The 22,120-nt window shown below is 47.2% G+C and overlaps 1 protein-coding gene across 11 annotated transcripts in view; it reads left to right on the top strand.

Moving 5' to 3' along the window:
* Positions 1-10,893: 10,893 nt before the first annotated feature.
* Positions 10,894-22,120, top strand: part of LOC137431249 (rho guanine nucleotide exchange factor 11) — a 159,714-nt gene continuing 148,487 nt past the window's right edge. For 4 of the 11 annotated variants that reach the window (XM_078780151.1, XM_078780130.1, XM_078780146.1 and 1 more), the window contains exon 1: positions 11,132-11,230. The gene's annotated coding sequence lies outside the window, so the exon portion shown is untranslated. Of the gene's footprint in view, positions 11,231-22,120 lie in introns of all 11 variants that reach the window. The other 7 variants (XM_078780106.1, XM_078780113.1, XM_078780143.1 and 4 more) reach the window with 5 other exon arrangements.

Here is a 22,120-nt window from a genome sequence, read left to right on the forward strand (position 1 = left end):
CTCTGGAAGGGCCGGTGCACAGCCCCGTTCGTACCGCGGATAAGATGTTACTTGATTGCCGAGCAGTGTTTAGCAACCGCAGCAAAAAACTGTTACCAAGACTAACCCGATCCTGAAACGTTGGCCGAATCGCGCCAAGTACACTCAATATTGAAACCACTAAAGCGACCGAACGAGAATGAAGAAGAAGAAGTGCAGAGGAATAACAGGATTTATTAATTATTTACACAAGCCAAAGCAAAGAGAGCAGTCAAGGTTATATACAGGGAAATGGAAGGAGCAGGAGACACAGTGAAATCATTAGCTTACCTATACAAGCTTAATTAATAAACCCCAGGACAACGTGGAAGACGGACAAACATTCACACTTACACGGGGAAATGCAGGCAGGAATGAATGGCTTGGAGATGGATGGCTTTGAGAGGCAAGGAAGGTTCAACGGGGACTGGGCACGGTCGGGCCAGAAGGCCCCGCCGTCAAGAAGCCGAGCCGCGGTCGTGCGAACTCCCACGGTTCCAAACTGCGCGGGCGAAGTTCCTTTGTCCGCACTGCTGCTTCGCGCGCTCCTTGCGTTGCCTCGGTCAGTTTCTCCTGCAGCGCGGCACGTGTCACGGCGGCTTGGTCACACCTGCTCATCTCCTGGACTCAGAACTCATCTCTCCTCTCAGCTCATCTCCTGGACTCAGAACTCATCTCTCCTCTCAGCTCATCTCCTGGACTCAGAACTCATCTCTCCTCTCAGCTCATCTCTGTGGGGAGCGTCCCGCTGCGGGTTATATAGGCCCCGCCCTTCAACCTTTGCGAACCTCCCCCAAGTGTTCTCTCTCCGCCCTCTCAAGCCAAACCCCTCGTTCTGGGTTGGTTGAGCGGGGCCGACTCTCTCCTCCCCTCTATGACGAGGTGGAGACCCGCCTTTCTTCTTCGTGGTTACCTCGTGCATAATGGAGTCAAATGCAGCAAACCTGGCAAACCTGGCAAACCTGGCACTTGGAAGATGCCATGGGACGTCGGAGGGACCTACTCTTATTTAATTCGGTGCAATGAAGAGTCAAACTATTGGGAAACACATCCTTAACCTACATAGAATAAGGGACTAACTATTTAAAAGGATATATGGTGTCCTGTGTGTAGGTTTATGGAATTAACTAAGAGGATGAGCTTCGACCTTTCTTTACATTACGGAGGGTGCCATTTACACACAACAAAACCATAATTCTCACATTCTTTACATTTTCTCAAATTCGTTACACTTCTCAAATTCATTACACTGCACCCTCCTTCCTTCAGGCCCGTCCTCGGGCCTATAAAACTTTACTTTTAGTGTGACACGTAGGTGTAATTCCCTCTACAATTAACGTGACCCTGAGTGTGACAATTTTAAAACACAAATAAATATGTCCCCCTGCTGCATTGCACCCTGCCTAACAGATTTGCGCCCACAGGATAACCGAATTGCGGAATTGTTTTCACGCTATACATTTATGGTGGGGAGCATTATTTACAGTGACGTTATTCCTTATTTACAACGCAACCCAGGACCTGTGTTTTTTTTTCCTTTTTAGGGAAACAAAGAGAAGGAAATTCCTGTTGGGAGGGAGGAGACAGCACGCATTGCATCGATGCACCAGTACCAATAACATCAAAGCACCACAAAGCACCAACCAGTGCAGTCATTACAGTTTGTAATAAACACACAAAAAAAACAACTGGTGGTGGTCTTCTCCTTCTCTGCTGGGCCGATGTTCTTCCCGATGTCTTCTTGCTTCATGCGGCCTACTTGGAAATATAAAAAGCACAAAGTGTCCATTTTTTAAATTTAGGGCCACAGGGGCCAACTAAGGATGGTCCACCTGTTTGGCATAGGTGCCACCTTACCGAGGTCCGCAAGCAAGATTCCCTGGCCACTATGGCCGGTCTCCAACAGAGGTGCCCTGCCCCAGAACCTGGGGTCCATCAAGTGGTACTTGGCCGCAGGACAGCGGTCCATAAAGTGGTACATCAATGCAATGCATGCTGGTTGCGAGGGTCCTGGCACACAAGGCGACCTCCGCATGCTCCCCTCGATGCCCAGTCCTCGTGTGGGAGACAAGGGGGGGGGGAGGGGGGGGAAAGACAGGTGAGCGAGGGGTAAGGTCACAAGGGTACACATCAATAAAGGCAATGCAAGGCGAGGTGCGTATGGAGACGGTGCGGAGAAAAGCTCGTCCCGACCGTACGTCACCCCCCCTGTCACCTACTCTACCCTTGCCCTTACCCCATATTTACAACAATCTACACATTTACAAATTCGTCACTACTGTCACGTCTCCCCCATATTTCCCCTATACCAAATTCGTCACCACAATCCCTTTAACCAAATTTGCCATCACCAATTCATCATCAATCCTCATAAGGAGGGATAGATGGAACAACAAAGCACAATGTCACACCCACGTCATGATGCGTCTCACATTCCAGACATTTGCACAACAAAAATAATAAAAACCAACAAACCCCGGCATGGTGTGGAGCTTTGTCACCTCAGGTGAGTGCATGTAGATGGTGCGAGGAGATTCTTAATCCTAACTACTTCCTAAATGACTTTAACACACTTTACACTACCCGGGGTCTTTCCCTGCCAATCCATTGGCCAACTTACACTATGGGTTCTAAAAACCAATTCCCAATGACCAAACTGTGGTGCTTATCAATTTGGGGTCTCACTCCCCCGATTCATCTCCCGGTGCCCTTGCACAATTTCCGGGCTGAGTCGTGTAGCTCTTCCAGCAGGTCTACCCACCTGCACACCTCCACCACTGTAGTTGCCACCCAAGCTTACCTAGCTCCTCACCCTAACCTATCTAACTGGGGAAGGCCCCTCCTGGCTCTGTCACCCCTCGGTGCACTCTGGCACTGGGCTACCCGGGTCCGTCCTCCGGATGCTCGGGCCCCATCCACAACAACTCTACCGGCTCCCAGAGCCCACCTGCGGCCTTACCTGGCCGACATCCTCACCGTGGTGGAGTGCCCATCCGACTACACGCACTAACAGGCTACACACCCAGCCATTTCCACGCCACTAATGCACCCGTTCAACCATTATTCTTCCACCACGCACCACAGATGCCAATATCCAACCACAATTTACCTATACCCTCTACATAACACTTAAACTACCCCCCTGGGTATTCGTGATGGGGGTCCATCCTCCTTTCCCCCATCCACACCTTCGCACCATCCACTCCACTCCACAGTTTCCACCATACTCACTCCACGACCATCCATTCCACACTCCATATATTCCACACTCCATGTATTTCACACAACCATTCTCCATACACTTGCAGTTGCACACCTGTGCAATCACCTGGTGCCACCTGCACCCTCCTTCCTTCCTGGACCATTTGGTCAACACAGCACACATCACCATCACTCACTCATACACTGCTCCATACACCTGTTTAGTTGCACACCTGCGCAATCACACCTTTAAACACACACACGGCATCATCTGTTCTACCTGGTGCCCTGCTAAAACTCGCGCTTCCCCATCGCCCCTTACATTATTGCGCTCCCTCGTCATTATCATCCAACTACCCTCTCTATGTCCCCACTACCGGTTCAATTGTCACTACCTAACCTTAGCGTTACCTATGGTCACTCTCTAGGTCCCTACACACGATATCCTAACCCTCCCGGGCTAGTTTTCACTGCCATAAACCCCATAAGACTAGTGCTCCTTTGCCCCCGTTTGTGAGGGATGGTGGATTTACCATCCCCTCACATCGGGTATCTCTCACTATTAATTTGGCCCATCCAAATTCCAACTAATCAAAATTTGCCAATCATCTGCCAATCATATCTGCCAATCATCACTCTGCCAATCCTTGCCAATCATCAAATTTTGTTTTTTTCAATTTCGGGTCCAAAACACTATCATCACACGTGTACTCACTTGAGCCTCTCGGTGCGCCAATTCATTTCCAAAGCTCGGCTTCGCAAAGCCGAGCAATGAATGCGGGTGGTTTGGTGCCGGCGGTTGGATACGTCCGGCACTCGGTGCAGGGAAGGACGCTTACCCGGGCCGAGATCCCACGCACCATCCCGGCACGGAGCCGTCCAATGGCCCGATCTCGCCCTGCCGGAACGCCTCAACAAAAAGGGGTCGTCATGACGACCCTTCTTACCGGGCCGCCCGTTCCGCCTAGCGGAGCACGGACGCGGCCGTTCAGAGCGCGGCCCGGTGTGGATCGCGTACGGCGGTTCTTTCGAAACCACCGTGGTCACGATCCCCCCTGATCCCCGCGGCACACGAAGTTGCCCGGCACGCACCGAAGGCTCGCTTCGGCTATAAGTCACTCTAACCGCTAACCTGGTTAGCGTCGATGCTCCACTCACATGCTTACACCCCGCAGCCCCCCGTTCCTTGCTCACACATCCAGCCGTTCCCATGCTCCTCATCATTGCACCTTCTCTTACACACCCAGGTACACTCATTCCGCTCACAGACTTTGTCACACACCTGACCACCGCACACCTTTATCGTTCGCACACCTCACCAACACACCTCTTCGCGCTCCCTCCTCGGTCACCTCCTCTGTGACAACCACAGGTGTGCTCTCCTCCGTACACCCAACCACGTGCCTCACTACTAACTCCAGTGTGCATTCCCACACGCGCTCGACCATCTCAGGTGTGCTTCCTTCCATTCCAGGTGTACAACCTCTCTCACCTGCCACAACCAACTCACGCTCCGTGGCACTCTTACTACTTTCACCACCACTCTCGGTCGCGCACTCACCCTTACTCTTGACAGTGCTCTCTTTCCTCATGTACCCGTCCGTTACACACCTTTCTCGCGCATCCTCTTGCGCACACTCTCCTGTTACACCCTCTGTAACACTCACCACAGGTGTGCATGCTTCCGTCACAACCCTTGTAACACTCCCCATCCTGCGCTTCCATGTCCCCCCCCCCCCCCGCACACGCGCTACGACGAACTCACTCTCGACAGCACACTCACTCCTCGGCGCGCACTTTTTCCTCACACACCCCATGGTCGGACATTCTCGCACACCTCCTCTTTCGCACTCCGTACATGTCGCACACTTCACCAGCGGCCTCTCACGAACACCCGGGTCCAAACCAACCCCCAAGCCGACTGAAGCTCCCCTCACACCATATACATTTCCACGTATATCGCCACTCACCTCGACACCTCGTCTCCACACCTCCTTCGCCACCTGCATACTCTTTATTTGGTTAGCGAGCACACCATCACGATTTGAGCACCGACCTTGTACATATTCCATCACCTCCTCCTTTATCTCCCTCTTAGTTTCCCTCCGTCTCTTCTTAATTTCACTCACCCCCTCTTCCACTTCCTCTAACTTTTGCTTCACCTCTTTTATTTCCCGGTGCGTCTCCTCAATTTCGTCCTCTAAGGCCACCTTGACCGTTTCTATGTGTGTCCTCACCTCCCGGTCCTTCGTCTCCATTGCCTCCGTCACCTCGTCCAACCTCGTTGTCAGTCCCTCACGTACCATCTGACATTCCCTCTTCGTCGCTATCAAGTCATTTTTTATTTCGTTTTGTGTCGCTTTCAACCCTCCTAGTACCGCAGTGTTCTTTTGTACCTGTTCCACTAATTCCTTTTGTCCCACTGTCAGCTGTTCTACTCCCCTCGTCAGACCCTCTATGCCCCCCTGTAACCTAGCCGTACTAGTTCTCACCTCTTTCTCCATACGCTCCTCACCTCGCTTTACCTCCTCGCGTACCCCCGAGACCTCCTCGCTTACACCTCGTCGTATTTCCTCCCCCATCTCCTCCATCTCTTTGGTAGATGCCGCCCTCATCTGTTCCAATTCATTCCTCTGAGCATCCAATTTACCTTCCAAACCGATTTTCACCTCCTCTATCTGGTTCCCCATCTGTTTGATTTCCCGGGCGGATTGCTCCCCTATTTCCCTCAATTTGCCTTCCATCTTGTCTTCTAGCCCCGTTAACCCATTCTTCACCCCTTTTATCCCGTTGTCTAACCCCTCAAATTTATTGTCTAACCCCTCAAATTGATTGTCTAACCCCTCCAATTTATTGTCTAACCCCTCAAATTTGCTGTCTATCTTCCCAATTTGGGCCCTGGTACCCCTCGCTTCATCCCTCATTGCCCCCATACTTTTTTTCAAACCTCCAATTTGGTCTCCTAGTCGCTCCCCCATTCTGTTTTCCATTTTCTCACTATCAGCCCTCATTCTGTTTTCCATTTCTTTCATTTCCCTGCTAAATTTATTCCTTTCTTCACTCTGCCCGGCCATGTACGCCAGGCATTGTGTCATGAACTGCTGCATGTTAAACTGTGTATTGTTAGGCTTGTGCCAGACATAACGCTTTGAATTTAGACCGAAGAGTTCGATTTTTGTCTCGCCTGACCACAAAACTTTTCTCCACATTCCTGCAGTATCATGAAGATGCTTTTTCAAACTGATTAGTACTGTTATAGTTAAATTTTTAACTATACTGTTATAGTTTTTTTTTTTAAACCATTAAGATGCTTTTTTTTCAAAGCACAAACTCCATAGAGCTTGTAGACGTGCCTTTTTCAGTAATGGCCTCTTCCTTGCCACCTGTCCATAGAGACCAGCCTTGTGAAGGCAACAGGATATTGTTGATTGAGGAACACTGACCCCCATCTCAGAGAGAGAGCCTTGCAGATCTTTCAGTCATTATTGGATTTACAGTGACACCCCAAACCTGTTTCCTGCTTGCCCGGCTGCTGAATTTGGATGGGCAACCTGATCTGGGTAGAGTCTGGGTGGCATGACACGTCTTCCACTTCTTACTGATGGATTTCACCATACTCAAAGGGACAATGAGTGGCTTTTAACCTTCTCTTGAACGCTGCTTCTCCACCACTTTATGTCTGACTTTTTTTGGAAAGCTCCCTGCTCTTTATGTTTGCCTTGTTTGTTGACCAAGTGAGTTGCACCTTAAAACTTAGATAGTGTACAACGCCAGCCCTACTTTCACAATCTGGAGAAAGTGGCACTGACATAGAGTCAACGACAGAGGCTGCAGGTTTGTGAGAACAACTGGGTCAGGAGGATTGCAGGAGAGAAGAGGGTTTTATTTTATTTATTTTTTTTGTTGTATACTGAATCGAGGCTCGTGAAAGAGCTAACATTTACTTCACAAACAAATCAACCAGACAAACAAAATATATAAAAAGAGGGAGCGGAAGACAAGATGGGGTGAGAAGGGGAAGCACACAAACACAACATTTGAGAGCAGGGAGATGTGTGGAAGGGAGGGGGCTTGGGGGGAGGAGGCATAGGAAGGGGGGGGGGGGGGAGGGAGAAGTATAAAACACAAGGACACCAAGGATTTCCAGGACAGAAGTTGGTATTTCAAAAATGTGGAATTTGGGTGAAATTAGCAGGGGTAGAAAAGATCAAGGTTTTGGATGGGGGAAGATAAGAGATGGTGGTGAACAGCTGTTTTAAAGACCTGGAGGGTGGAGTGGGATTGAAGAGAGTGAGGGAGTTTGCTCCAGAGGTGGGAGAAAAGAGGAATGAAGGAGTGAAGGTGAGCAGAGAGTCTTGATTTTGGCAGTTTAACCATAAGAGGTTTGCAGGCAGATCTTGTGCGACCTGTAGGAATATTTGCGGGACAGAGCCCAGAGAGAGCTGGGGGGGCAAGGCCAGAGAGGAGTCGGTAGAAGACGGAAAGACCACCAACCTGCCTGCGGTGAGTGAGTGAGAGGCCCTTGGAGTTAGCTTCATCGCGGGAGATTCCAATGATTCTGAAAAGGAGAATGAGGTGGATAGAAGGAAGATGGATGAACTGAGGGAGAAGATTGGTGTGCAGATGAACTTGATGGGGAGATTGGTGAAATGCTGACTGAGATGGGCTGGAAATTTGGTGCAGATGGGGGAAGAGACAATGGTAAAGAGAGCAGATAGGTTGAGGGAACAAGGTAGGAGGAAAAGAGGTAGAATGTGGTTGAGATGGGAGGATTATGTGAAGGGGATTTCAGTAAGGTGGGGATGATTGGGGAATGGAGAGAGTTGGCTGAGGACAGAGGGGAGTGGAGGAGTATCGTAGTCAAGGCAGGGCAGGTGCGTGGTACCATCGGACCTCACCCCTTATAAAGGGAAGAGGAAGAGCAGAAGAAGAGGATACGTGGTGGGGAGGGGGGGGGGGGGGGATTCATTTTTAAGTTAAACCACTGATTACATACAGGTGAAATCTATTACACTTATTTTGTAACCTTTCAAACAAATAATTTCCTCCTGAAGTGATTTACGGTTAATGTACAGTATAGGGATACTCCAGCAGCCATTGCAGGGCAATCCCAATGAGGTCGATGCTGGCAAAACGAGTGAGGAGAACATTACTAATACCTGTTGTGCCCCAAGTGCTACTACTGCATGTCATATGCAAGGGAAGCGTGGTCGAGGTCGCTTGGGGTTGTGGATTGGGTTGGAGCACCTGTGCCGCTGATGCAGTGCCCCCTGTAGGCTCGCCAACTCGTACCCAGCTGCTCCTGGATTCTATGTACTTTCCTCCTGACAAGGTGGAAAAGTTTCTGTCAACCCTCGACTCTGATTCTTCAACTGGACCTGACGGCATCAGCCCACGGGTCCTAAAATCCTGCTCTTCCGCTCTTTCACTCCCTCTCTCTGTTCTCTTCACCCTCTCTTTTGCTCAAGGTCAACTGCCATCTGCTTGGAAATCAGCCAACCTCACCGCTTTACACAAAAAAGGTGCAAAAACAGATCCTAGTAACGACAGACCAATCAGCCTTCTCCCAATTATCAGCAAAGTCATGGAATTCCATCATTGTTTCGGATATGAAATCTTTCCTCTTCTCCAATGGCTTGATCTCTGATCATCAATTTGGTTTCAGACCAGGTCATTCTACTCTTGACATGCTGCTTCTGCTGTCTCAACAATGGATGGAGGTCCTCAATGCCAAATAGGAAATTAGAGCTGTCTCCCTCGATATATCACGTGCCTTCGATACGGTCTGGCACCCCGCTCTGCTCACCAAACTCTCCTCCTTTGGTATCCATGGAAATCTCCACGCATGGCTGGCGGACTTCCTCTCTGGTCGTCGTCAACGTGTGGCCCTGAATGGGTTTCTCTCATCTCCTCTTCCTGTTCAGGCTGGAGTTCCCCAAGGCAATGTTCTGGGCCCTGTGCTTTTTCTGGTCTTCATCAATGATCGCTCCGACTCTCTTGAAAATCCTCTCTATCTCTTTGCTGATGACTCCACTCTCTGCCGCTCCATTCCTCATCCCTCAGATCGGCACTCTGCAGCCTCCTCACTCTCTGCAGACCTGGACAAAATCACTGACTGGGCAAACAAGTGGAACATGTCTTTCAATCCTGACAAATCTCACTCTCTTACGATGTCTCTCGAAAAGACCGACTGGACAACCCTCCCATTCACTTTCTGAATAATCCTCTCCAAGAAGTTCTGTCACTCAAGCTTATGGGTCTCACTATCTGCCATGATCTTTCCTGGGAAAACCACATTTCAAATCTGGCCTCCATAGCCAGTCGCCGACTGGGCATCCTCCGTCGTGCGAAGTCCTTCCTTGGCACACCTGAGCTCCTCACCACATACAAGGCTTTCATCCGCAGCTCAATGGAATACTGCTCTCCCCTCTTGGCTGGTGCTCCTGCCTCACACCTAGCTCGTCTTCACACTGTTGAAACCAAAGCGTTCAGAATCATTGGAATCTCCCGTGATGAAGCTACCTCCGATGGCCTTTCACTTACTCACCGCAGGCAGGTTGGTGGTCTTTCTGTCTTCTACCGACTCCTCTCCGGCCTTGCTCCTCCAGCTCTCTCTGGGCTCTGTCCCCCAAATATTCCTAAAGGTCGCACAAGATCTGCCTGCAACCCTCTTATGGTTAAACTGCCAAAATCAAGGCTCTCTGCTCATCTTCACTCTTTCAGTCCCCTTTTCTCCTGCCTCTGGAACAAACTCCCCCACTCCCTTCAATCCCACTCCTCCCTCCAGGTTTAAAACAGCTGTTCACCACCATCTCTTATCTTCCCCCATCCAAAACCTTGATCTGTTCTACCCCCGCTAATTTCACCCCGAATCCTCTTTTTTGAAATACCAACTTCTTTCCTGGAAGTCCTTGGTGTCCTTGTGTTTATACTTCTCCAACCCCCCCCCCCCTTCCCACGCCGCCTCCCCCCAAGCCCTCTCCCTCCCACACATTCCCGATGTCCCTCACAAATGTTGTGTTTATGTGCTTCCCCTTCTCTTCCCATCTTGTCTACCGCTCCCCTTTTTATACACTTTGTTTGTTTGTCTGTTTGATTTGTTTGTGTGATAAATGTTAGCTCTTTCACGAGCCTCGATTATGTATACAAAAAAAAAAACTTTGCGAAGAACACCGTGGGATCTTCAACATCCACCAAGCAATGCTGGCAGACGCCAAGCTTAACATCTATCCAAGGGATGGGATACATTGATGAATCACCCTGCCTGTGAAACACCAGGATGGCAGTTTATAGCTGGGTCGGGATTCGAACCCAGGCTGGAAAGCTCAGGAGCAAACTAGTATGCGCTTCTCTAGGTCTATTCGTTCCAGCTAGGTTAGAGAAAATCTATATAAACAACGCTTGGTTAAGCTTGTAATGTCAAACCTATCACTAACCATGCACCCACTTCCACACTAATCAGCACGTGACCTTTGTACTCGCTCTTCCATGAGCCTCAACCTTGTTCACAAAACCTTTCCCTCCGTGCGGACGTAATAAATGAATTTCCCTCCACTTTGTTACACATTTCCTCAACTGCTTGGATAAAAAATGGCGGCATTCGGGCTTTTGACTCAAGGTTCGTGCACGCGCCGGTTTGTTCGATTCCTACGCGGTCACGTGGGTACAATGTTTACCCCCTGAACACGAAAGTTGCCATGGTAGGGTTTTTTTGTGAAGAGTCGCCCCCGGGGCTCTAACCGTGCCTTTAATAAACAGTACACCGACATTGTGCCTTGTGTCCTGAGACAGCAGGAGGATACCTCGACCGTAGCGTGGACTTGCTCAGGTTACCCCCCCCCCCCCCCCCCACCCCGAGGGGCGAGCAAGTCGGTTTAGTTGTAGTTGTGGAATGAAAATGTGGGAAGGAAGTGCTGAGTGCGAAGGCGGAGACACCCGTGTGGAAAAAGGTGTGAATTAGGAAAAAGGAAGTGGAGTGCGATGTTGTAGGAAGGAAGATCAAGCACGCGAGGTGAGTTACAAAAAGAGCGGTGAAGGTGCAGCTTGTGTGGAATGAGGGATTGTGGTGAACGATGGAACTCGCAAAGTGGTGTTTCCACCATTACGAGCGTTTGTGGTAATAACGTGGATCGCGATCCGAGGCGGTCGTGGTCGTGGGTGGCTCTGCGTGGACTTTGCGTCGTTGGTTCGTTCGTTCGTTCGCGGTTCCAGGAAACCGTTCAATTCGCACGTTTTCAAATGATGGGAATATCTTTGCTGGATGCTTGTTCAACATTGTTATCTCTTCAGTGTTCGCCTTAGATTACAATCAATGTCGTGTATATATATATATATACTGTATATATATTCATACATACATATGTACATACACCGGTACACACACACACACACACACACACACACACACACACACACACACACACACACACACACACACACACACACACACACACACACATATATATACACACACATGTCATATGTCACACACACACACACATATATATATATATATATATATATATGCAGACATACATCCATACATCCATACTCCTTACATACATACATATACATATACACATACATACATATACTGTACAAACATAAACATAGACAGTACACATAAACATCCACATACATATACACACACATCAGGTGCAGGACAGAGGTTGGTGGACATCAATGTACTTTTGTATGAATTACAAGGCGGGTGCACTATGGTCATTCACGGATGGTATAGGGCTATAGGCAATGCCCATGAGTGCTATGAGTGATGAACCCAGAGGAAGGGGTCAAAAAAAGAAAAAGATTGACAAAAAAAAAGGAGATTTTACCAAAGTTTGCTTTAAATCTCCTTAAATACAAACCACCCTCCACCTTGAGTTAAGATTTCAGTTCAGATGGGAACATGGAACTGGCTGACTCATTTAAGGAGATTTAAGGCAAACTTTGGTAAAATTTTCCTCTTTTTTTTTTTTTGTCCATTTAAAAAAATGGCTATCCAAGAGACCCTGAACATCTCTCGATGGAAATAACGCCCCTCTCTAACCTTACATTCCATTACCTTCCCTCTGCATTCCATGCGATCTGTGCACGTCTTCCTCTAGGCATTTCGGTGACCGCAACTACTTATTGACATGAAATGACTCGTTTGGCCTGTTTCGTCTCATCCATTGCGGCCTCTCCATGCTATCCTGGAGGAATAACGAAAAAACACTTTTGCTGTTCCTCTCTCGCCAAAGATATGGAATGGTTATTCACCGATGTGTGCCATCTACTGAATCAAAAATTCAACTAGTTTCTGAACTTTTTGCTATTATTAACTTGGTTATGGTCAAACTTGATGACTGCTGTGATTGTTGTCGGGAATATATTATTACATGGTGAATGTATTTGACGTGTCTGACTCAGAAAAATTGGTTTCATGTCGTTCGCTTGCCCTTACGTCGATTTGGTTTTGAATCCGATGGGATGGTGCAGGTTCACCAAAGCACAGATCTCTCTGTTATGGATTAGAATCTCACCTTACTTCAGGACTGGTCTCCTTTACCCCCAAAAAAGTGATTATGAAGTACACTTACCTTTGTAAGTGTACTTCATATCTAAAGCTGTGGTTGATTCCCGTCCCGACTATAAACTGTCGGATTGGTGCTTCACAGGCAGGTGTTCCATCACAAAGTGCACCGTCCCTCAGATGGACGTTACGCCAAGGCACCCATCTACAGGATTCATTTGTGAACATTAAATATTCGGTATTTAATGTATGTTTGAGAGAGGGTTCGATTCCAGAGGATTGGAGTACAGGGTTTATTGTGCCGATATGGAAGGGGAAGGGGGATGTTCAAGATCCGGGGAAGTCCAGGGGCATTATAATCCTTTGTCAAGTCATGAAGGTGCCGCAGAGGGTTCTGGACGGGAGGATAAGTAGGAGTATGGAGAAGGAGATCGAAGAAGAGCAGCCTGGGGTTAGAAAGGCGTGGGGAACGACAGATGGGATGTTCGCGCTGAGATAGATGGTGTAGAAGAGGTTAGAGGTGCAAGGTGAAATGGCATTGGGATTTGTGGATCTGGAGAAGGCTTACAACACTGTCCCGAGAGAGATGGTGATGGTGGCACTGAGATGGAAGGAAGTGCCAGAAGCAGAAGTTAGGCTGGTGGATGGGATGTACAATGGAACGAAGGGAAGAGTTTTGATTGGTACTGGGATGGCGTAGTTCAGTGTGAACATCGGTTTGAGGCAGGGAAGCGCTCTCGGCCCACTCATGTTTATGATGGTGATGGAGCTGGTAAGCAGGAAGGAGACATGAGGGGTAGTTTGGGGAGGATATTGGATGCAGAAGATCTGGCTATTGTGGTGGGGAGTGGGCAGGAGATGAAGAAAGTACTGGGGGAGTGGAAGGAGGCATTTGAGAAACATGGGCTGAAAATGAGCATGGAGAAGATGGAGATGACATGGGTCGGGCAGCAGAGAAAATAAATGAATATCAGGTTGGAAGGGAAAGAGGTCAGACAAGGAAATAGGTTTGAGTATCTGGGGGGAACAGTGACTGGGTTCAGGTGGGTGCGGAAGCGTGGAGGAGGATGGAGGGAGTAATGGCAGACAGAAAGATATCAAGGAGATTGAAAGGAAATGTTCTGATGTCGTGCGTAAGGCCGGCCTACCTTTACAGTCTGGAGACGGTGGCACTGACAGAGACAACAACAGGCTGCAGGTTTGCATGAACAACTGGGTCAGGAGGATTGTGGGAGTTAAGAGTGTGGATAGAAGGAGAACGGATGAACTGAGGGAGGAGATTGGTGTGCAGATGAGCTTGACGGGGAGATTGGTAAAATGCTGGCTGAGATGTGCTGGTCACATGGCGCGGATAGGGGAAGAGAGAATGGCAAAGAGAGCAGATAGGTTGAAGGAACAAGGTAGGAGGAAAAGAGGTAGACCACGGTTGAGATGGGAGGATTGTGTGAAGAGGGATATCAGAAAGGCAGGGTGGTTGAAGAATGGATAGAGTTGGCTGAGGACAGAGGGAAATGGAGGAGGGTCGTGGTCAAGGCAGGGCTGAAGCTTGGTGCCATCGGACCTCACCACTTACTGTATAAAGGGAAGAGGAAGAGAACAACAACCACAAAAATTACACACTGTCTTTTGAGAAAGAATAGGTAGGTTACCCTCAGCATGGCTAAATTCGTAATTGTCACCTAAACTGTGGCTAGTAAGTGGTTGGGTCTTCTCGGATATTCTGTGGTACTATGTTGTACTGCTTGCTATCTCAGAGTGTGATTGCTGTGTGGGCACCACGCTATTAAAAAAATATTAAAAATTAATAATAAAACGATCAACCCAGGTGTGTTCACAGGTGATGTGTGAACCTGATATGCATCAAATAGACAGCTCATTGCATCATTCCATGAGATAATTTGAAATACAAATGGGCATTATACGCCACCGTTTGACAAGATAAGATGTCATTGGTGCCGTTATTACAAATGGCGATGATAGATGATAAAAAATTGTGTTTGCATCGTCGTGTGGATGGCAGGTAATTTGTGCATTGAGCTTTTGCTTGGCATTTTTAAAGTCCCTTCCCCAAACGGCACAGCCACAGAAACTGTTGTGTCCATCCCTCTTGGTTAATCCTGCTATGCCACTCAGCCCATGTTTGATGATAATTTGCATCGTCCCATGGCATGTTGTGTCTTGCTGTGACTTTTCACTCCTCTAAACTTCTGTCTATTTTTCTCCTTTAACCTTTCCGTCTACATCCTTCTTTATTGGAATACTTCTCTTCACCTGATTATTATGTCTTAATATATATATATTTTTCCATGTTGCGCATGTACAGGAAGTTTTATGTCGGCAGCACTGTTGGCACATTTTGTCTTCATTTGTTCTTTGGACAATATGTATTCTATTCTTCATCCAAACATATTCAATGCAGATCATACTTGTTTGAAAAATCAAGATGAAACTATCATTTCATAGTCGGAGCCAAAAACACAGAACTGTTTGGCATTTTTTTGGATATTGAACAAACCCGACGGATATTGAACAAACTCGACGGATATTGAACAAACCCAACTGTAAATGTACAAATGGTGTGCGTAGTTTGGTACCGGGTGGGCTTAAGCATGTGCTTATCTGAAAAATAATGTCTGCTTATTGATGAAGATGAATTGATACAGAAGAAACGGCAGTTGAATTTTGTAATGCAGTAGCAACGTGTACCGTAACAGACGTGTGTACTTGCAAGTGTATGATAACTTGGATAGAAAAACATTTTGGTACCTCTGACTTCCGCCATAGAAGGTGGACGGATGTTGTGTTTTCACCCCTGTTTGTTTATTGGTTTGATATGTTGATTGGTTTGTCAATTTGTCAATTGGTTTGATATGTTGAGCTAATCTGCTGGACTACCATAGTAGGTGGACGGATGTTGTGTTTTCACCCCTCTTTGTGTATGTGCAAGCACGATGTCTCAAAAGTTTGGTTGGATTCCGACGAAACTTGGTGGACAGGTTGGGTGTGTGACAATGAAGAATGGATTTGACTTGGTTGAAAATCCGGATTCCGATACGATAATTTTTTAAGTGATTCTCCACAATTGAGAGATGGGGCCAAAAACGGTTATGTAGCGCAATATCTCAAAACGTTTTGGATGGGTTCTGATAAAAGTTGGTGGTTGAGTTGGGTGGGTGACAAGAACAAGCTGGTTAGATTTTGGTTAAGATCCGGATCCAGACCTGTCCTATCGATGGGATACATAACGTGAACTGTTCATCCTGTTTTTCCATACAGTCAGAATAAAACTTCTTTGGAAACCATTTTCCCAGAAAATTCAGTAAAAATCAACTTCATGCACATGCTGTACCATTATCCCTAAAAGTTGTGAATATTTATTATATCACTTTACAGTTCTGTACAGGATAGTTCTCCACCCATCCGACGGGCAGGCTGCTGTATCCCTCTCTACCGTTCTGGAGAAAATTAGTAACATGTCTATACAGTACGAAAGACGTATTTTTAGTTTGTCTCTCCAACATGACCATGTGGTCAGTCTCTGGGAGAGGTACACTCTTTGTTTCCTTCACTATTTGCTCTAACCTGTCTTGGGCTGATCATAGCCTCCAAAGCAGGCCACTGCCTCAGAATTCTCTGCAGGGCCGAGTCATTCTTCTGCAGTCCTCAGCTGATAATTGCGTACAAAGCCTTCATCTGGAATGTGATCGAAAATGGCTCTCCGCCTTTCGACTGGTGCTGCTCCTTCCCATATTGCATCCCTTGAGGCCCTGGAATCCAAGGCCCTCTGTGTCATTGTAAATTTGCATTTGGAAACTGAGTTTCAAAGTCTGCTTCTTCCTTACCGTAGGCAGGTTGGCAGTCTTGCATTATTGTTATTATTTTTTACCGGCTCTATATTCTGACCTTGCTAGTCCTGCCATTTGTCTCTCCTTCCAGCCCATACTCAAATCAACCAGGTTACATGCATTCTGCCAGAAACCCTTTCCATGTTACCCTCTCCTGCTTACCTCCATTCTTTCTTGCACCCTCTTTCCCATTTGTGGAGCTATCTGCCTGAGGACCTTGGTGCGAGTTCTTACGTACAGGATTTGGGCTCCTGCCTACTGCCACCGCATGGTCTCTCCCATTCCCCCATTGAGCATTATTACGCCCACTTAGACCACGTTTTCTCCCTTTTACAATTTATTTTCCTTGTGTTGTGAAATTCCTGCTTGTTGTCATCCCATTGTTTTTCCTTTGCCCAATTTTGTCTGTTAATCCATTGCCCCCTGTTCTTTTGCTCTTCCGTGAGCCTCAATATTTGGAACACCATATGAAAATACAAATATGGTAATGTTTTTGCTAACAACCTCCACTCCCACCTCTTGGTTGTTTGTGTGTTGTACCATCCTCCAAACAGTGACAACTCCATCCCCATCTCTCTCTCAGATAACATGGACCAGCTTTTAACCACTCATCCCAAATCTCTCTTCCTCATAGGTGGTGATTTTAATCATCATCATGCCAATTGGATGGGTGTTGGTACCTTTCTCACGAGCCATGGCACTGCAGCAAAGGACTTCTGTGACTCCATGGGACTGACTCTATCTATGAACTTTCTGACCGGGATTCCTCCTAATGGCAAACCCTCCCTTTTGGACTTAGTAATGACAAGCTTCCCCGCAAATGTCAACTGCTCTTCATCTACTCCAAATGGTTCATCTGATCATGTGCTTGTGAAAGTCAACATCTCTCTGGCTATTCTCAGAGAGCTGCCTCAGCTCCAGCGAGTTGGACTGTCTGGCAGTCTCTGCAAGCAGCCATCTCTTTTTAGGACTGGTCTCGTCCATCTACCACCCCTGATATTAATTCAGCTTGGGAATTTTTCCACAGAAACCTGCTCTCTCTTATGCACACATTAATCCCATCTTGTCTTCAGTTATCCTACCCCTCTTCCCACCCTTGGTACAGTGAATCATGTGTTGAGGCAGTTGCTCTGAAACAACTTTTTTTGCATACAAAGTCGAGTCTCGTGGAAGTGATAGTACACTGAACGGATCAGGTCTTAAAGACAGACATTCACCACCATATTAGATCATTTCCCATTCAAAACAATGATCTTTTTGAATGTTGTATTTTGAACATCAATCGGAAGTCAAGTTTCTCGTTTTACAATACTTTGGCTCTGAATTCGTCCCAATCACACTTGCGCAACGAGAAGTTTGATAATATGTTTAGTCTGTCTGCCCGCCCGGCAGTCAAACAAAATTGAAAACCATTCCCAACACCCGCCCGGCAGTCAAACAAAATTGAAAACCATTCCCAACACTCGTCCGGCAGTCAAACAAAATTGAAAACCATTCCCAACACCCGCCCGGCAGTCAAACAAAATTGAAAACCATTCCCAACACCCGTCCGTCAGTCAAACAAAATTGAAAACCATTCCCAACACCCGTCCGGCAGTCAAACAAAATTGAAAACCATTCCCAACACCCGCCCGGCAGTCAAACAAAATTGAAAACCATTCCCAACACCCGTCCGTCAGTCAAACAAAATTGAAAACCATTCCCAACACCCGTCCGGTAGTCAAACAAAATTGAAAACCATTCACAACACACGCCTGGCAGTCAAACAAAATTGAAAACCATTCCCAACACCCGTCCGGCAGTCAAACAAAATTGAAAACCATTCACAACACCCGTCCGTCAGTCAAACAAAATTGAAAACCATTCCCAACACCCGTCCGGCAGTCAAACAAAATTGAAAACCATTCCCAACACACGCCCGGCAGTCAAACAAAATTGAAAACCATTCCCAACACCCATCCGTCAGTCAAACAAAATTGAAAACCATTCCCAACACCCGTCCGTCAGTCAAACAAAATTGAAAACCATTCCCAACACCCGTCCGGCAGTCAAACAAAATTGAAAACCATTCCCAACACACGCCCGGCAGTCAAACAAAATTGAAAACCATTCCCAACACCCATCCGTCAGTCAAACAAAATTGAAAACCATTCCCAACACCCGTCCGGCAGTCAAACAAAATTGAAAACCATTCACAACACCCGCCTGGCAGTCAAACAAAATTGAAAACCATTCACAACACCCGTCCGTCAGTCAAACAAAATTGAAAACCATTCCCAACACCCGTCCGGCAGTCAAGCAAAATTGAAAACCATTCCCAACACCCGCCCGGCAGTCAAACAAAATTGAAAACCATTCCCAACACCCGCCTGGCAGTCAAACAAAATTGAAAAACATTCTCAACAGGAAACTCACTGTCTTTAAGTACTGATAATGGACACAAACAACAGGCATGAAAAACTAATGTAACATGTTAGATAGGATGATGTAATGTAATAGACAATGCAGACGCAAAATATGAACTGTCACACACGAATAAATTAATTCCAATTTTACATGGCAGTAAACCCTGGAATTAATTTATTTATATGACTTTTACAATCTCTATTTTATTTAAATTGAATTATGTATGCTTGAAGATTGTATCTGCTGGTGGAAGGAATGTGCAAGGGAATGCCTGTCATAATTCCAAATTCAATTATTTATGGCAATTTTTCTTTTTTTTTTGTATACAAGATCGAGGCTCGTGAAAGAGCTAACATTAATCACACAAAAAGTCAAACCGACACATAAAACCCAAAAAATAAGGGGAGCGGTAGACAAGATGGGGAGAGAGGGGGAAGGACACAAACACAACATTTGAGAGCAGTTACATCGGGAGAAATGTGGGAGGGGGAGGGCTTGGGGCGAGGTAGGAGAGGTATAAAACATATGAACACTGCAAGAACTTCCAGGAAAGAAGTTGGAATTTCCAAAAAAAAAAGTGTATCTGGGGTGAATTAGCGGGGGTAGAAAAGATCAAGGTTTTGGATGGGGGAAGATAAGAGATGGTGGTGAACAGCTGTTTTAAAGACCTGGAGGGAGGAGTGGGATTGAAGGGAGTGGGGGAGTTTGTCCCAGAGGCAGGAGAAAAGGGGAATGAAAGAGTGAAGGTGAGCAGAGAGCCCAGATTTTGGCAGTTTAACCATAAGAGGGTTGCAGGCAGATCGTATGCGACCTGAAAGAATATTGGGGGCGACAGAGCCCAGAGAGAGCTGGGGGAGCAAGGCCGGAGAGGAGTTGGTAGAAGACAGAAAGACCACCAACTTGCCTGCAGTGAGTGAGTGAAAGGCCCTCGGAGTTAACTTCATCGCAGGAGATTCCAATGATTCTGAAAGCTTTGGTTTCAACAGCATGAAGCCGAGCTAGGTGTGAGACAGGAGCACCGGCCCATAGGGGAGAACAGTATTCCATTGAGCTGCGGATGAAAGCCTTGTATGTGGTGAGGAGCTCAGGTGTGCCAAGGAAGGACTTCGCACGACGGAGGATGCCCAGTCGGCGACTGGCTTTGGAGGCCAGCTTGGAAATGTGGTTTCCCAAGAAAGATCATGACAGATAGTGAGACCTAAAAGCTTGAGCGACAGAACTTCTTGGAGAGGATTGTTGAGAAAGTAGATGGGAGGGTTTTCCAGTCGGTCCTTTCGGAGAGACATTGTAAGAGTATGAGATTTGTCAGGATTGAAAGACATGTTCCACTTGTTTGCCCAGTCTGTGATTTTGTCCAGGTCTGCAGAGAGTGAGGAGGCTGCAGACTGCCGATCTGAGGGATGAGGAATGGAGCGGCAGATAGTGGAGTCATCAGCAAAGAGATAGAGAGGATTTTCCAGTGAGTCGGAGAGATCATTGATGAAGACCAGAAATAGCACAGGGCCCAGATAACTACCTTGGGGAACTCCAGCCAGAACAGGAAGGGGAGATGAGAGAAATCCATTCAGGGCCACACGTTGCCTACGACCAGAGAGGAAGTCCGCAAGCCATGAGTGGAGATTTCCATGGATACCACAGGAGGAGAGTTTGGTGAGCAGAGCTGGGTGCCAGACAGTATCGAAGGCACGTGATATGTCAAGTGTGACAGCTCTGATTTCCTGTTTGGCATTGAGGACCTCCATCCATTGTTGAGACAGCAGAAGCAACATGTCCAGAGTAGAATGACCTGGTCTGAATCCAAATTGATGATCAGAGATCAAGCCATTGGAGAAGAGGAAGGATTTGATATCCGAAGCAATGATGGATTCCATGACTTTGCTGATAAATTGGAAGCAGGCTGATTGGTCTGTAGTTGCAAGGATCTGTTTTTGCACCTTTTTTGTGTAAAGCGGTAATGTTTGCTGATTTCCAAGATGCTGGCAGATGACCTTGAGCAAAAGAGAGGGTGAAAAGAACAGAGAGAGGGTGAGATAGAGCGGCAGAGCAGGATTTTAGGACCCATGGGCTGATGCCGTCTGGTCCAGTTGCAGAATCAGAGTCGAGGTTTGACAAAAACTTCTCTACCTTGTCAGGAGAGAAGGACACAGAGTCCAGGAGCAGTTGGGTTCGACTGGGAAAGGTGGGAACAGAGAGAGATGGGTTTGGGACACAAGATTTTGAGGCAAACACAGAGTTGAGGCATTAAGCTTTGTTACGTGCGGTGTCAAATGTGTAGCCATTTGAGGTAAGGGAGGGGATGGAGGGGGAACAAACACCAGAAACGGATTTGACCAGACGCCACCAGGATTTGGAGGAAGGAGACAGGTTTGAGAGTTCAATCTTGAGTGTGGAGAGGTAGTACTTCCTGGGACTCCTGAGGGTAGACACACACTTGTTCTGAGCTTGGTGGAAGGAACTGAGATTGTCTTCAGTTGGATTTACCTTCCAAGAGGCAAAGGCAGTTTGTTTCAGGGCAACTGCCTCACCACAAGATTCAGTGTACCATGGACGGGAGGAAGGGTAAGACAACTGAAGACGAGATGGGATAAATCTGTGCATGAGAGAGAGAAGTTTGCTTTGGAAGAATTCCCAGGAAGAATTTATGTCAGAGGCAGTAGAGATGGGAGACCAGTCCAGATGATTGATGGCTGCTTGCAGACAGTGCCAGTCAGCCTGAGTGAAATGCCAGACTTATAGGCGCTGAGGAGGCTCTCTGAGAATGGTCAGAGAGATGTCCACTTTTACAAGCACATGATCAGAAGAACCGATTGGAGCAGAAGAAGAGCAGCAGACATTTGCAGAGAAGTTAGTCATAACCAAGTCCAGAAGAGAAGATACTCCATTGACTGAGATCCGGGTCTGGAAATTGACAGAATGTGTCGGTCCCAATGAGTCGCAGAAGTCCTTTGCTGAGGTGCCATGGCTGGTGAGAGATGAACCCACACCCAGCCAGCTGGCATGATGACAGTTGAAGTCGCCACATATGAGGAAGAGAAAGTTTGGATGAGTTGATAGAACGGAGTCCATGTTGTCCGACAGCGAAATGTAAATGGAGTCATCACTGTTTGGAGGATGGTACAGAACACATATGAACAAA

The sequence above is a fragment of the Myxine glutinosa genome, chromosome 1, assembly GCF_964187855.1.
Source record: "Myxine glutinosa chromosome 1, kmMyxGlut1.1, whole genome shotgun sequence".
In the NCBI taxonomy this organism is placed as follows: Eukaryota; Metazoa; Chordata; class Myxini; order Myxiniformes; family Myxinidae; genus Myxine; species Myxine glutinosa.